The sequence below is a fragment of the Gracilinanus agilis genome, chromosome 3 (genome assembly GCF_016433145.1).
Source record: "Gracilinanus agilis isolate LMUSP501 chromosome 3, AgileGrace, whole genome shotgun sequence".
NCBI classification, from domain to species: Eukaryota; Metazoa; Chordata; class Mammalia; order Didelphimorphia; family Didelphidae; genus Gracilinanus; species Gracilinanus agilis.
The window spans coordinates 460,548,307-460,564,611 of NC_058132.1; the positions used below are offsets into that span (position 1 = coordinate 460,548,307).

Genomic DNA, 16,305 nt, shown 5'->3' on the forward strand with positions numbered 1-16,305 from the left:
TTAAAAACAATGGATAATTCAGCTATCATTTACATCTGCTTTGGGAATAGGGTAGGACAAGCACATACAGATACATTTATGTATTCACTCCTCAGTATTTTACCCTTTTGGCTCAGTCTATTGTTGGTGGCAAGGATCTGCTTGGACAGCAGTGGGGAGTAAATCCTAGCTCACAGCCATCAACCAAATCACAGCCAATTGAAAACTGGCTGGATATTTTGTTCCCTCTCCATTTCCCCCAACTCTCTAGAATTTAGATGATATCATCTAATCTTATAGCTTCCTTTTACTTCATGTATCATTGCATTTAAATGCTTGTTCTTTTATTGGGAAACAGATAATACACAGAGAGAAAATTCTTCTTTCTCAGATGTTTGAAAGCAAAGTGGATTAATCTACTTTGAAAGAGAGGGTGGTCCAGGGTAGTAGAATGGAAGAATGTTCAATTTTAGTTCTAGGATTACAGAGGAGTAAACTGAAATTCTAAGGGATGGCTAGCTTGCATAATGGATAGAGTGCTGGGCCAAAAATTGGGAAGGCTCATTTTCCTGGGTTCAAATCTGGCCTCAGACACTTACTAACTGTGGACTCTGAGCAAGTCACCTCACCTGTTTTGCCTCAGATTCCTCATTGTGAAATGAGCTAGAGAAGGAAATGGCAAATCACTTCATTTTCTTTGCCAAGAAAACCCCAAATGGAATTGGTTCTTTCTTTACTTGTTGTCATAAATTCTGCATTTTACTATTTTAAGTATATTTTTTATCTATTTATAATATTTTTTAATTTTAATAATGTTTGGCATATGTCCATTTAAAATAATTTGGTTCAAAGACTAAAATACCATCAACATTTTCTTCAGTTTCTCTTTAAGAAAAAAATGTGCAGCATTTTGAAAATATTAAGACACATTAATGTCTTAATTAAGACATAATTTGTCCATATTAAGACAAAAATCAAGTCATTCATCTTTACCTCAGAGGAACTTACATTCTATTGGTGTCAGGGAAGAGAGAAGTGGATACAGTATATATACAAATAGGTAAATACAAAGAAATATGAAGAGGAAGAAAATATTAATGATAAATCAGAGAAGTTTTAATGGAAAATATGGCACTTGAGTTGATACTGAAGGGAAGATTAGGACTCTAAGAGGTAGAGGTGAGGGCAGAGTGTGCAACAGGTGTTGTGATATTTGGGAAGCTGTATGATGCCAGTGGTCTGTAGAGTAATCAGGTCTTGCTAATCTTTTGGTTTATGGAGAAGACACACACACACAGGCTTTCAAGCTGGCTTGTCAGCAGGGAGGGGTAGGATCTTGCTGAGTGCTCCTTTACTTCCCCCCTCCCACCAAGCAGTTAGAAAATCAGTTACAAAACAGAGGTTGATCTGTTATCTTCTGGGCTCAGGCAGGAAACTAGGTAAGATGGAACTCCTAAAGATGATAACTTTCTCTAAACTATTTCCCCACAGGATTGAATAGGAGAAAATAGGAGAAACTTGATGTCTTTGAAGCTTTTAAGACAAGGAGGAAGGGTACTTTGGGCTACAAGGCAGGAGGAAGTCAGCTTGAGAAGTTGTGAGTATTACCCTAAATATAGCCAGACACTGCTCCCAAATTATGAAAGGTTTAATGTTATGTGGGGAAGGGAAGGAAGGGAGATTTAACAAGGATAGATAAGGTCTGGGAAGCTGTAAACTGTTTTGTCCAAGCAGCACCTCCCCCCAAAGGGGAAAGGTAACTTGATTTGCTAGTTTGCTCTCTAAACCTATAGATAATCTTCTCTTTTATCTAAATAACTAAATAGAGAAAAACTGTGATGTTGATTGAAGGTCAAATCAAGGTAAAGCAGGTTGGCACCTAGGAACTAAAATGGCTTTGTTCAGATTCAAGCCTCTAGCCTCTCAAAAGCAACCAGGATCTGGGACACAGCAAACAGAGTCACCTGCTTACTTCAAACCCAGGACTCAACTGCCTTTAACTGCCCCCTCTCTCAGATTTCGGCCGGGAGGGGGAGGGGAGCCTGCCATTTCAATCTCACAGTGTGGAGGATGATAAGCAAACATGCATAGATAGGAGATGGATTGTTGAGTTCAGAAGATTGCTATATTACCCCTCCCCCCAAATTAGCTATCAAAAGAGACCAAGGTGGTCACATAAGGGGACTGTTGAGGAGGCCATATTTTATAAGAACATGTACAAAAAAAGAAAAGAGAATTGAGAGGGGGGAAAAGAAGTGGCAAAAACTTACAACAAAATTCAGTATAATTTAAGTAAAGATTCTGAAAAAATTCTAAAAATAATAAAAATATTTTTTAAAAGTATATTTGGCATAAGAAGTAGAAAAAGAAACTTTTACCATGAGGGTAAGAAGTGTTTATTAGGCAGCTGGCCAATCTGAAATCATAGTCATGATAACAACTACGACAATAATAATAGCTGGCATTAATATAGCTCTTACTATGTACCAGGCACAGGGCTAAGCATTTTATCAACTTTTTCTAATTTGATCCTTATGATAATTCTAGGAGGTACAGACTATTATCATCCTCATTTGAGAGAATGACATCCTATTTGGCCAACAGTCCTCTCACTGTCTCTAAATGTAGGAATAATCTCAGAAGAGCTTTACTTAGGATGCCCATCCTCCCTAACACTCATTGAGCATGACTCATTTAAAAAGAGGCACCTTCATAAACCTTTTCTTCATCAATAATAATAATAATAATAATTAGCATTGACATAGCTCATTTTTAAACATTCTCCCTTCATCTCAGAATCAGTACTGAATATTGATCTTTATACAGAAGAGTGGTAAGGTTTAGACAATGGGGGGTAAGTGACTAGTCCAGGATTCCACATCTAGGAAATGGATGAGGCCAGATTTGAATCCAGGACCTTCTGCCTCTGGACCTGGCTCTTAATTCATGGAGCCACCTAACTCTTCTCTCATATAGCTCTTTAAAATGTATAAAGCACATTTCATAGATTATCTCATTTTATTTTTATAGCACTCCTGGGAGGTAAGTGCTATCATAATCCCAATTTTTTAAAACATTTCATAATCCCAGTTTTATTGATGAAGAAACTAAAGGAAACAAACAAGTGACTTGCCCAAGGTGATTATCTAAGGCTGGATTTGAACTCAGGTCTTGTTGATGCTAGGTTTGGTTGAGCTACTCATTTTGCCACCTAAATACATCAAGCCCTTGAGAACCAAAATCATTCTAAAAGGACTAAGGTGAACCATTTAAACCTACTAGTCCACGCTCTAGACACTACACAGAGCCTAGGCCAATCTTGAGGTCTCAAATACCTCTGAAAAGATTGAGATGGGAATTAGGATGTGGGTTGAATTGGGATAGGAAAGAAACAAAAGAGGAGAACAAATAGGGAATTTTTTTGATGTCACTGAAAGGGAAAGGAGAGAAAACTCTGAAGATCCTGCTGGAAGACTGAGAAAGTGGTTTAGAAGCTTTGGGGCAGGGCTGAGTGAAGATCTGAAGGACAAGTCAGACATGAACAGAATATAGAAAAAAAATCTAATTCTCAGTATTGTTGCATATAGTACTGGATTATATAGTATAATCCCACAGTTAAAGGAAGAATATTTGTCCTTTCTCTTGCCCATGTGAGAATAAAGAATCCTGAAAATCAAGGTAATGATCCAACTTGAAGGGTTGTATCAGCAAACTAAAGGTTTGGGCTTGCCAATTGTGGTCGTTGTTGTTTGTCCTTTGTTTTTGAAGAGGAACAGTGACATCTCAGGAAAGTGTTTTGTCTTGTGCATGGATTGGGGTTCAGTGAGGCAGAGTTGCACAAAGTCATTAGCCCACTCTCTCTCCCAGAGTTGTTGAAGTCCAGTGGTGAGACAAAAGTCAGGATGACTGGCAATGGCTCTCAGATGCAGTGGATGACCCTAGTGACTCTGATGTCTGACCAAACTCTAGGTATTCTATAAAGCCTACTTCAGTTGCCTTTGTGGCCACTGGAACAAATTGTTCTAATCTGCCTATTCTGCAAGTCTTCACATACTAGAGGCAAATCTATTCTCTAAGTCACTCTTGGGATTTTGGATTGTTGGTTACCTTCAACCTGGTTTAGCTTGTTTGCTGAGATGGTTTTAACAGGGCGTAGAGCAGGGGTCGGCAATGTATGGCTCTCGAGCCATATCTGGCTCTTTTGAGGGCCAGATATGGCTCTTTCTGCAGGAGCCATAAAGTCAATTTTTTTTTTCAGGTGCTGTTACAGGAGTGTGCACTGTTACAGGAGCACGCACTCTGAGCACTGTACGGCTCTCACGAAATTACATTTTAAAAAATGCGACGTTTATGGCTCTCACAGCCAAAAAGTTTGCCAACCCCTGGTGTAGAGTCACAGGTAAGAGCTAGATGAAAGGCAGACACCAAAGGTAAATGAGCAGCCCTGAAGAGGGCTCAGGAAGCTTGGTAGAAAAATAGCAAAATGATGGGATGAGGTTTAAGGGTCCCCTTGTACCCTTGGCAACAAAGTGAAGGGTGTCATGCCAAAGGGTAACAAGAAAACAGTAGAAATATTCCATTTCTATTTTGTTTCTATCTTCTGTATGAAAAGAAGATCCTTCATCCTGAAAAGACTAGAATAAATATTAAGTGAGGAAGGACTAAAAGACCAAGATTTATAATGAAATTAATTCAATAAGAACACAGGAGTTTGATTTAGGATCAGAGGCAATCCTATGAGCCTATGATCCTAAATTAAACTGACTCAAATGAATGACATACAAAGGTATGGAAGGAACCTGCAAATATGATTGCTGAACTAATGTTATTGGTAATCTTTGAGTAATTGTGGAGAAATCTGGAGATGTCAGAGGGTGAGGAATAGACTAAAGCTCTCATTTTCAAAAAAGAGATAAATATGGGCTCCAAAAACTGTAACAAGTGCATTTAATGCTAGTTCCTGGCAAATTCTAGGATGGATTTTGATATGGATGGTTTGTGAGCATGTGAAAAGGAAACCAGAATATGTTAATTAAGAACAAGTCACTGGGGCAACAAGGTGGCTCAGTAGATAAAAGAGTCAAGCCTGGAGACAGGTGGTCCTGGGTTCAAATGTGACCTCAGACACTTCCTCTGGTAAGTCACTTGATCCCATTTGCCTAGCCCTTATCATTTTTCTGCTTTGGCACTAATATTTAGTTATTGTTTCTAAGACAGAAAATTAACTGTTTAAAATATTCATTAAAAAAACAAGTCATGTCAAACTAATCTATTTCCTTTTCTTTACAGTAAAGGTCCTTAATTATTTTAGGTAATGGCAAGGTGATGAAGTCTACAGATTTGCATTACAAAGGAAAGCATACCATATTGAAATATAGTTATAACATGAAAAATAATAAAAAAGAAACCACCACCACTACAATAAATTAATGGGACCTCAGGTTCATGGTACCTCTGTACAGGGTTGCTAGATTGGTAGATTAAGAAAATGCTATAAGTTTCACAGTATTTGACAGGCTATTTCATGGTAACTTTAAAAAAAATATAGGCTAGATGATAATCTGGTTAGGTAGACATTCCTGGTAGAATGACTGTACATAAAGTGCAACCCTTGTTTAATAGATGTCGATTTGGAGGAAAGTCTATTCAGATGCTTCATTTATGATTTATATTGATGACATTGATGACTAGCTACCAAAATTTGAAGATTTAAAGAAGTTAGGAGACAGTTAATACATAGTATGACAAAGTCAGGAGATAAAAACATGATGGACACACTTTAACATGCTGAAATTTAATAGATACAAGGATGAAATCCTGCACTTAGGTTCAAACAATCAATTCTTAGAAAGGGTAGTTTTTCAATATGAGGTAATATGATGTGGTGGAAGAGTGTAGGGCTTAGAGCCAGGAAGAACTTGGTTGATATTCTACCGCTAACATTTGCTGTCTTTTAGATGATGGGCAAGTTACTTTATCAATTTCTTCTTATATAAATTAGAAATAATAATGTTGACAGTGCCTACTGTCATAATGTGTAAAAAGTGCTTTGCAAACCTTATGAAAGTTGTATAAAAGCCATTTGCAAGTATGCTGAGAAAGGGACTGAAATGTCCATACTCAGATATCCCACTGGCAGGCTTATATGACAAAGAGGTAAAGACACAATGAAAATAAAGATATTAAATATTTATATAGTGCTTTTTGAAGAAATAAAGAACCAGAAACAAAGTAGATATCCATTTTTTGGAGAATGGCTAAATAGGTTATAGTTCATAGTTACAATGTAATATAAACGAATCATACGAAATTATCAGTATCAAGAATAGAGGGAATAATGGGAAGATTTATATGAACTGATACAGAGGGAAATAAGTAGATAAAGGAAAATAACATTCATAACTAAAACAACAAAAGAAATTTAAAGTACAACAGTAACAATTGAACTGTGACACTTCGTAATTAGGATGACCAGGCTGGTCATAGAAGACATTTGATAATGTGCATCTATCTCTCTCTTCTTTGAAGACGTGGAGAGATTTTAAAGGTGGATAGCACAAAATATTAGATTTGATGAATGTCCTGGTTAGTTTTACCAAATTTTTATTTTTTCTTCTTTGTGATAAGGGATGGATGGCTCTGGGGTGGGGCAAATAAAGATGACGTAAAAACAAAAGCTATCAATTAATATTCCAAAAGAGCGTTAAAGTCAGTGTCAGTTACTATTATAGTTCATGGAGAAAGAAGTTTAAGAGATTTTATTTGTTCTTTAGTTAGTGACATTTGTATACGATTGTTTGTGACCCCATTTGGGGTTTTCTTGGCAGAGACACTAGTGTGGTTTGCCATTTCTTTCTCCAGCTCATTTTACAGATGAGGAACTGAGGCAAACAGGGTTGAATAACTTGCCCAGGGTCACACAGCTTAGTTAGTTTCTGAGGCCAGATTTGAACTCAGGTAGATGAATGTTCTTGATTCCAGGCCCAGCACTCTATGCAGCAAGTGCAATACAAATTTATAGTGTGATATGGCTATTCAAAAGGCTAATTATGCAAACTTAGGTTGAGTTAATAAAAATATGATTCCCAGAATGCTGTAGTTTATTTTTTATAGCTTCATAAATTTAGTATCTTCATTTTTTAGACACAAAGGAAGGTCCAGAGAGTTTCAGAGGTCACACTGGTTGGCAGACTCTGACTTTGGACCCAGTTCTTCTGAATTTGGACCCAGTTCTCTTTAGCACTGTATGACACTGTGATAGTTCCACTGTACTCTGTGCTGAAGAGATCTGAATTGAAGTATCATTCTGGGGACCATATTATTAAGTTAGAGAATCCTTGGGGAAGGCAGACAGCCAAGTGGGAAAGATATAGAATTTGTACAGCTGTTTACAATCATGAACAATCTCTGGGGTATAAGACACAATATTGTCCCAGTGGGGGTGATTATCATAGTGAGATTTGGTCCCTGTGTGTGCTTGTTATGGAGATTGGTGCCATTACTAAATCAATGAAGCAAAGTCTTGGTGTGTTTGTGACAGAGTGGAGTGGATACTGAAGAAGTAAATTAGAACAAAGCACTCATGTGAAAGAGATTGGAGCTAATGTGTGTGAATAGGTGATGCAGCTAGGATGCCCACTGGTTGGAGTGCTGGGCTTGGAGCCAAGAAAACCCAAGTTCAATTCCTACCTCACATATTTGTTGTGTCAACTGGGGTAAGTCACTCAACCTTTGTTTTCTCATCTATAAAGTGGGGATAATAACAGGACAGTACTTACTTCCCAGAGTGGGCAGCAATGTGGCATAGTAGATAGAGGGCTATGTCTGGAGACTAATCTTTCTAGGTTCAAATATGGCCTCAGATACTTACTGGTTGTGTACCTCTGGGCAAGTCACTTAACTTGCCTCACTTTCCTTATTTATTTATTTTTAAACCCTTACTCTCTGCCTTGGAATTAATACTAAGAACTGATTTCAAGGCAAAAGAGAGATAAGAGAGTTAAGGCAAGGCAATTGGAGTTAAATGACTTGCCCAGGATCACACAGTTAGGAAATGTCTGAGACCAGATTTGAATCCAGGATCTCCCATCTCTAAGCCTGGCTCTCAATCCACTGAGTCACCTAGCTGTCCCCAGTTTCCTTAATTTGTAAAATGAGCTGGAGAAGGAAATGGTAAACTACTATAGTATCTCTGCCAAGAAAACCCCAAATGGGGTCATGAGTTGGACACAACTTGGGGCAGCTGGGTAAATCAGTGGATTGAGAGCCAGGCCTAGAGATGGGAGTCCTAGGTTCAAATCTGGCCTCAAACACTTCCCAACTATGTAACCCTGGGCAAGTCACTTAACCCCCATTGCCTAGCCCTTACTGCTCTTCTTCTGCCTTAGAACCAATACACAGTATTGATTCTATGATGAAAGGTAAGGGTTTCATAAAAAGAGTTAGACACAACTGAAAACAACTGAATGACAATTCAGGGTTGTTGTGAAGATCAAATGAAATAATCTATGTAAAGTGCTTTGCAAATCTTTAAGTTCTATATAAATGATAGGCATCATCATCATCATCGTCATCATCATCATCATCATCATCATCATCATTACTACATATTGGTGAACTAGTATGAGGAAGGAAAGGTATAAGAATGCACATCTTTGGAGATGAATGTACGTACAGAGAGGGTGAGAGAGAATCCAAATAATGATTTTCATAGATTATTTCCTCACTTAGAGGGAGTGAGAGGAGCGTCATCCAAGAAGCATGTTTTGAGTCAGTTTTATGTTGGGTGTTAGGCAGAAGCATAGGACCCTTAGCTATGTAGCTGATTAGCCTTCCTTGTAGGTTTTAGATTCTGAGCTAATCTCTCTGGAACATTTTTAGAACCATAATAAGTAAACTCTGACAGATAAAAACATCTGGCTGACATGAATCTGAGTCTCTGCATGAGAAAAAAGAGTGTGTAGGGAAAAATCAATGGACCTGAGTCTGAGGATGAATGTTAATAATGGTATATGGATCTTAATTTGATGTATTACATTTTTTAAAAATTAAAACCCTTACCTTCCGTCTTGGAGTCAATACAGAGTATTGGCTCCAAGGCAGAAGAGTGGTAAGGCAATGGGGGTCAAGTGACTTGCCCAGGGTCACATAGCTGGGAAGTGTCTGAGGCCGTATTTGAACCTAGGACCTCCCACCTCTAGGCCTGGCTCTCAATCCACTGAGCTACCCAGCTGCCCCCTGATGTATTACATTTTAAAAACACCGTTACCTTCCATCTTAAAATCAATACTATGGATTAGTTCTAAGGGAAAAGAGTGGTAAGGGCTAGGCAATGACGATTAAGTGACTTGCCCAGGGTCACACATCTAGGAAGTGTCTGGGGTCGGATTTGAACCCAGGATCTTCCATCTTTAGGTCTGGCTCTCAATCCATTGAATCACCTAGCTGTCCCCCCACCCCAGTGTGTTACATTTTTAAGAGGTACATCAACAGATTAGGCTGTGTATTACTTTAAGAAGCATAATCAGAATTGGTAAAGGGTCTAGAAATGATATCATATAAAAATGGTTGACGAAAACACTTTAAACTTGCAGAAGAAAAATTTAACCAATAGGCATGCACATTGTTTTCAAAATTGTGAAGGAGTATCATAGTGAAGGGGTCTTAGAATTCAGAAAATCTAGGCAGAGAAAGATCCAAAAGTCAATAGTTGTAGGTAAACCAATTTTGGCTTAGTAGAGCCCAAACTTGATAAAAATGAGATTAGGAGGTTAAACTACACCAGTGGTTCCCAAACTTTTTTGGCCTACCGCCCCCTTTCCAGAAAAAATATTACTTAGCCCCCTGGAAATTAATTTTTTTAAAATTTTAATAGCAATTAATAGGAAAGATAAATGCACCTGCGGCCATCACCGCCTCACCTGGATCACTGCAGCACACACCAGGGGGCAGTAGCGCCCACTTTGGGAATCACTGAACTACACAATCTAGCAGGTCTCCTCCCACTTTAAGATCCTGTGATTCCAGGGGGCAGCTGGGTAGCTCAGTGGAGTGAGAGTCAGGCCTAGAGACAGGAGGTCCTAGGTTCAAACCCGGCCTCAGCCACTTCCAGCTGTGTGACCCTGGGCAAGTCACTTGACCCCCATTGCCCACCCTTACCAATCTTCCACCTATGAGACAATACACCGAAGTACAAGGGTTTAAAAAAAAAAGATCCTGTGATTCCATAGCACAGGTAAAACACTGACGATCAATATAGTTATCATAATAAACCTTCTATGTATGTATATATGTGTATACATATGTATATATATATATGCACACACATATGTGTACATAAAATCATTATATTTTCTATCTTAGAATTAATACTCTGCATTGGTTCCAAGGCAGAAGAGTGGTAAGGGCTAGGCATTTGGGGTTAAATGACTTGCCCAGGGTCACACAACTCCCAATATGTTTTTAAAAGGATATAATTGCAAAGTATAGAAATCTATGTCTATAGTAATTTCATAGGTTGGGACAATAGAATATAAAACCTAGTGATTTATATGATAATGGTCACTAAATTATACCTCTCCAGTTTATTATACTCTTCCCATATACGAGAGTAAGCAGCAAAATCAACTCTTTCCACCTCAATTCAGTATAGGTAGACTAATTAAACTATAATTATTCATATTCCCCCAGAGTTCATTTTTAGGGGTTCTGTTTGGAGTCTTTGGCTTAAACACCATTATAGTCCTGTAATTAGTTTCTCTTCCTTTTTGTGGTGAACTAAACACTTAGAGAAATGTACAGAATGTTAATTCTCAAAGGCTTGAGCTCTCTGTCTAAAGTACGAAGACAGAAACTATATTCTGAAGGGTTGTTCTTCAGAAACAAACAAAACTATTTCCCTTGACAAGTTTCTTAATGACTAAGAAAATTCTGTTGCAAAAGAAAAAAAAAATCCACATGTGGCGGTCTCCTCATCTATCTTCTTATTTATGGCCCATTATAAGTAATGATTAACAATGAAATAATATAGGGATGGTCTCATTTGCTTTTGATATTCCATCTTTAAGCTGAAGGGAAAATATTATTCTCCCTTAATGAAATGAAGCAGGTGGTATTTACATTACCACAATGGATTTTTCAAAATGGAAACATTTGTGTCAGTGTAAAAACTGCATCAAACGATATTAGATGAGTCATTTTAAGACAGAACATCTCCCTTATCCATCGACTTTAGGGAATGAGCACATAGCTGAGTTTTCCAGATACTGAAGTTTATTCCTTTAACCTTAAAATAGTTTTAACCTCTTAAAAAAGGAAATTGTCCTAAAACATATTATGCATTTCCTTGCTTTAGCAAAAACATACTCGACATAGCAAAATTTTCTAGGTGGTGTAGTGAATAGCAAACTGTGCCTGGAATCAGGAAGACCTGAGTTCAAATATGGCCTAAGACACTAGCTGTTTGACTTTTGGCAAGTCACTTAATGTCTCAGCCTCTAATATTATTAAAGGGCAGAACAAGGAAGAAGATTAAAAAAAAGAAAAAGAAAAAAAAGAAATGCTATTGTCTTAGAAAACAGTATTAACGAATCCCTGGAATCACTATTCATTGATATCTATTCAAAACAGTGCCTGCTACAGTGTCATGCACCCTCAATAAATATTTGACAGTGATAATAATTTCAAGCATCTATCAGGATGTATTATCTAGAGAAAAGAAAACATTTCAAGTGTGCTAAATGCAAAAAAGGAAAAAAGAGATGTGGGTTAAGTAGTATAAGGAGGCAGGGCAGCTAGGTGGCTTAGTGGACTGCGAGCCAAGCCCAGAGATGAGAGGTTGTGGGTTCAAATCTGATCTCAGGTAGTTCCTAGCTATGTGACCTTGGATAAGTCACTTAACCATAACTGCTTAGCCCTTATTGCTCTTCTGCTTTGGAACCAATACTTCTTATTTATTCTAAGATAGAAGGAAAGGTTTTTTTTTTTAAATTTAAAGAAAAGAAAGAGTAAGGGGACAGCAAGGTGGCTCAGTGGACTGAAAGCCAGGCCTAGAGATGGAAGTCCTGGGTTCAAATGTGACTTCAGACACTTCCTAGCTGTGTAGCTCTGGGCAAGTCACTTAACCCCAATTGCCTAGCCTTTACCAGTTTTCTGCCTTGGAACTAATACACAGTATTGATTCTAAGACAGAAGGTAAGGGTTTAAAAAAAGTATAAGAATTCGTTTCATATAAGTTATGTGGTTGTATGTTTTCTCTCTCCAACCTGATAATCTGGAGGAAGGGACTGTTTCCCTTATTTTCTTAGTATTCTCTAAAGTCTCTAGCCTAGTGCCATGGATTTGATGAGTTCAATACATGCTTCTTGAATAGAGGAATGAATGGAAAAGATTTGAAAGACTGTTTATTTTGGTGTGGGTATGGTTGGCCCAGTCTCATTGCATCTGTTTCCTTCTCTGCAAATAGAGGTGAAAGTTGGCTTATCTCAGAAGTAGGGGTGGTACATGTGGTGGAGTATACTAATAGTGGCTCTATATTCTCTGTTTTTATCTCCTATTTGCATTCCTGTTGGACAAAAATATAATGCTCATCTTGCAGCATGGGGGATGAATGTATTCTTTGCAGATGTCCAAGCTCTTTCCTTTATGCTGCTGTCCACAATATTCATATGCTTGGATTACCTTATCCCTTATCTCTTTTTTTAACCCTTACCTTCCAACTTAGAATCAATACTATTTAGGCAGAAGGCAACAAGGGCTAGGCAATGGAGGTTAAGTGACTTACTCAGGGTCACACAGCTAGGAAGTTTCTGAGGACAGATTTGAACACTGCACCTTCCCTCCAGGCCTGGCTCTCCATCGACTCAACTACCTAGCTGCCTCCATCCCCATGTCCTCTACAACCTTTAAATCATCTGCCCCATGAAGGTTTCCCAATCTCCTTAGCCAACAATGATTTCCTCATCCCTGCCCCTCTTTAACCTCTACTTCTTTTATAGACATATGATGTATCATTTTAGATTTATTTGCTTATGTATATGTATTTGCTCATCCCTCCTAAGTGGCAGGTTCCATGAGGGAGAGAGATGGTATCTTACTTAAAGTTTATGTCTTCTCCAGGATTTCCATTTCCAGAGTCTTTGTATGTTCTCAGTGCCAAATTAGCGACTATCAAAGCAGAAAGCTGTAGGTGCTAGTAACCTGCATGCTACTTTATCCAAGGATATATATGGAAACCCATTATTATTTTCAGGAGTTAAAAATCTCTTACCATTACATTTTATTTTCATTTCTCTTTTTAAAACCCTTACCTTCCGTCTTGGAGTCAATACTGTATATTGGCTCCAAGGCAGAAGAGTGGTGAGGGTAGGCAATGGGGGTTAAGTGACTTGCCCAGGGTCACACAGCTGGGAAGTGTCTGAGGCCAGATTTGAACCTAGGACCTCCCGTCTCTAGGCCTGACTCTCAATCCACTGAGCTACCCAGCTGCCCCCACCATTACATTTTCTTAACACAAAGGGTCTGAGAAATCCATAATATGAATCTCCATACCCAATGTCTTTATTTTATTTTGTTTTTTAACCCCTTACCTTCCATCTTAGAATCAATACTATGTATTGGTTCTAAGGCAGAACAATGGTAAGGGCTAGACAATGGGGGTTAAGTGACTTGCCCAGGGTCACACAGCTAAAATATGTCTGAGGCCAGATTTGAATAAAGGATCTGTGTCCAGATCTGGCTCTCAATCCACTGAACCTTCTAGCTGTCTCTGCCAATGTCTTTAAAATAGTGAGGTCAGAAGAAATTAGCACTCTCCAAACTGATACTAATCTCTCTGACCAATAAAAGGAAAGAAACAAACATTTATTAAATGCCTATAATATACCAGGTGCAATGTTAACCATGCATGGTATATACTTTGTTTCATTTGATCCACAAGAAAATCCTGGGAGGTGAGTATTATTATTCTTATTGTTATCATTCCCATCTTATAATTGAGAAAACTGAGGCAAAAAAAGGGTTTAAGTGACTCGTCCAGGGCCAAACAGTTAGTAAATAACTAAAGATTACATTTGAAATCAGATCTTCCTGACTACCTGTATCATCTGTTTACAAAAATGTAAGTTTTTTGAGAATAAGGACTTTTATTTTTCTCTTTGTATCTTCAGTGCCTGGGACACATTAGGTACTTAATAAATGCTTATAAAATTAGTGAAACTGCTAAAGGAATAAATAATAAAATAGTTTGAGAAAAAAAAAACACTTCAGAGATAAAATACAAAATTTCATCCCCAAAAGGAGCAAGTTTCCTATTTTGACTCTAAGTTCCTTGATTTCTGGGACCAGTCAGTCAATCAACATTTATTGAATGCCTACTATGATTGGAGACAGAAGGTCCTGGGTTCAGCCTCAGATACTTCTTAGCTATGTGACCCTGGGTAAATCACATTTGACTACATTTGCCTAGCCTTTATCGCTCTTCTGTCCTGATTCCAGGACAGAAGGTAAGGATTAAAAAAATGCCTACTATGTGCCAGATACTGTGTATCTGCTATCTCTCATGGCATGTCATTTCTATTCATTGAATGAATGGAATGTTTATAATTTGAAAGGGAAAAATATAAAGGGCAAAGATGGAATTTCAGGAGAAAAGTAAAAATCAAACATATGGTATTATCTACAAAAAAAGGCAGCAGATATATGGGAACTACCACATTTAAGTAACTTCACCTGCCATTGTGTGACCCCCTCTGTGATTCTATCTGCTATTTGCGGACCCATTCTCTACCTACACTGTACCTTCCATGCCAAGGCAGTATGGGCACGGACCTACATATTGAATTTGGCAAAAGAGTTTCAAACATGAGTCCATCTCTTTATTTGGCCATATTATGCAGAGGAAATCAAACATAAAAAATGCTGGGCAGCAAGTTGTAAAAGTAATTAAAATGCTAATTTTCATTGTCAGTAATAAAAGTGGAATTTATTGACTTTTAGTCTGCTGGATCATCTGTTTCTGTCCATGAAACCTGGAATCTGAACTATGTTTATTAAACAAATGTAACCCAGCATCAGGAACAGAAATAATTCAATGAGTTTAACAGTAAATTGCTTTATTTGTGCATAAAGTGAACATATTCAATTATATATATATATCTCTCTCAAACTTTGAAAAAAAATGTTTCAATTATAGAAACTCTGTACGGTGTAGGTAATAATAATAGAAAACATGATATGGTAGTAAGACACAGAATTGAAGATTCTCAGAATCAGAAGGGATCTCACATTGTGTCTAGGCTGGTTCTTATCTCTACCTGTAGGTATCATAATAGCCAGAGCTCTGGAACTAGATCTGAGTTCAGATTCAGCTTATGATAATTTTTGGCTGTGTAACCCTGGCTTACACTTAATTGTTCTCAGCCTCAGTTTCCTTGTTTGTAAAATGGGGGCAATAATAGCATTTACCCTCCCCACCCAGGGCTGTTGTAAGGATCCAATGAACTAATGTTTGTAAGATGTTTTGTAAGCCATAAGTCACTATAAAACCACCAGCTAATATGATTTATTTATTTATTTATATTTATTTATATTATTTACAAGAATCTCCCTATAATATGTGTTACATGTGGTCATTATCCAGCCTTTGCTTAACAATCTCCTGTGAATCAGCCCATTTCATTCTTTGAAAGTTATCATTGGCAGACATCACAAGAATGATATTGACATGTTAAAGTAAGGCAGATAAGAAGGGAAAATCCAGAATGGGCGATATTGATTTGCAAGAGGAGGAGTAATGTGCCTAATGCTTTTTTTCCCCCGTGTAGTTTCCAAGAATCTGGGAACAGAGTTGTCCACACAACATAAAGGGAAGAGAGGATATCAAGAAGGAATTTGTAATAGACAGCATCTAATATAAGTCAAAGAGGATGATGAGGACTGAAACAAGGCCATTGGGTTGAACAATTAGCCAGACACTGTGCCCAAACGTGCCCAATTTCTCAGGAAAATGGAAGGAACATAAATATGATTTCAGGGAGTTGAGAAATGGATCACAGAGATGAATGAAGAAATGGTGATACAGGTTGTAGACTCCTCTCCCTAGATGTTTGGCAACCAGCATAGGAGAAAGAGAGGATAACTTGAGAAAGTAGCAGGGTCAAGGAAAGTAATTTTTCTTTTATTTAGGAGGGAGAGACCTGAATAGAGTAAAAGCCAGTAATTAAAGAGAGACTAAAGTTCAGAGGGAGATGGAAGCAGAGCAATGAAGTAAGGTCTTGGTAGAGAAAGGAAGGGATGAGATTAAGGATATAGGTTATCTTATGCAATGAT

At 37.9% G+C, this 16,305-nt stretch overlaps 1 protein-coding gene across 1 annotated transcript in view; it reads right to left on the reverse strand.

Moving 5' to 3' along the window:
- Window positions 1-16,305, reverse strand: part of FRMPD4 (FERM and PDZ domain containing 4) — a 269,256-nt gene that overhangs the window by 53,781 nt on the left and 199,170 nt on the right. The window lies entirely within an intron of this gene.